Here is a 1,207-nt window from a genome sequence, read left to right as displayed (position 1 = left end):
TAGCGTGTACGTTATACATTCTATTGTTTTGAATTGCAATTGTGTTATTTACATTGAACTGTGTGTATCCATAAATTTTATGAAATAAAGTATATCTTGAAATATTTTTTAAAAGTTCCAATCTCACCGTTTGTGCTGGTATTGGACAGTGAACCGTGGAAACACAGCCGGACAGTAAAGATGTGGGTAGTTATAAAAAGAACATCTATTGCAGGCACCAGGTGAGAAATAGGATTAATTTCTGAATGATGAGAAACCAGGGGCTCTGGAGGAGCAAAGGTGTTTCGGTGGCCAGGTACACCAATCACGAAAAGCTATTGCACATGTACAAAAAAAATAAAGGTCCCAATTCATAGTCTGTCATATCCCAAGGTACTGCTGTCAGGTATTTGGCCAACTCTCTGGAATTTGCTTATATAATTGGGCCCCACTGCCTCCCTTGCTGGTCCATTCCATACATCCAGCACCCTCTGCATTAAAAAGGTTCATTCAATCGTTCTGCTCCTTCTATGCCCCAGGTAGAGAAGACTAATATTTGCGGGAGGACACAGACCATTCGCCTTATATGAGTTTGGACGTTTCTGTTTTTAATTCAGCTTATTTTATTTGCAATTTTTCCTTTTTTTTGTACCTTTATATTTTAATTTCATTCTTGCAGATTATTGCGTGCTGACGTCAAGACGCGGTCCTTGCGCCGCGTTGCCTTAGCAACAGGCTGGCGCGGGGAGGATGAAGATGGCGGCCGAGGCCGGCGGGCGGGCGGTCACAGCTGTGGGCGGGGGCGAGGCCGACAGAGGATGGGCCCGGACCAGGGAGTGACCTGAGAGGGGAGAGCGGGGTGGGCGGCGGGGGGGTGGGGTGGGAGACGGGTGGAGTTACTCGCAGCCTCCTGCGGTTCCCGTGAATCTCCACTCTGGCAAAAGTGAGCGAGTATCAAACAGCACAGAGAGAGGCTGCTCGGCCTATCGCGCCTTTGCCTGCTCTGTGAAACAGGCAGCTCGGCCCATCGCGCCTGTGCCGGCCCTGTGAAAGAGCGATCCTATTAGTCCCACTCCCCTGCTCATTCCCCACAGCCCAGCAAATTTCCCCCTTCAAGGATTGACACGATTCCCTTTTGAAAGTTATTATTGAATCTGCTCCCACCGCAATTTCAGGCAGTGAATTCCAGATCAGAACAACTCGCTCCCTAAAAACATTCTCCTCATCA

Source organism: Heptranchias perlo, unplaced genomic scaffold (genome assembly GCF_035084215.1).
Source record: "Heptranchias perlo isolate sHepPer1 unplaced genomic scaffold, sHepPer1.hap1 HAP1_SCAFFOLD_43, whole genome shotgun sequence".
Lineage (NCBI taxonomy): Eukaryota > Metazoa > Chordata > Chondrichthyes > Hexanchiformes > Hexanchidae > Heptranchias > Heptranchias perlo.
Note: the sequence above shows the minus strand (reverse complement) of the source record.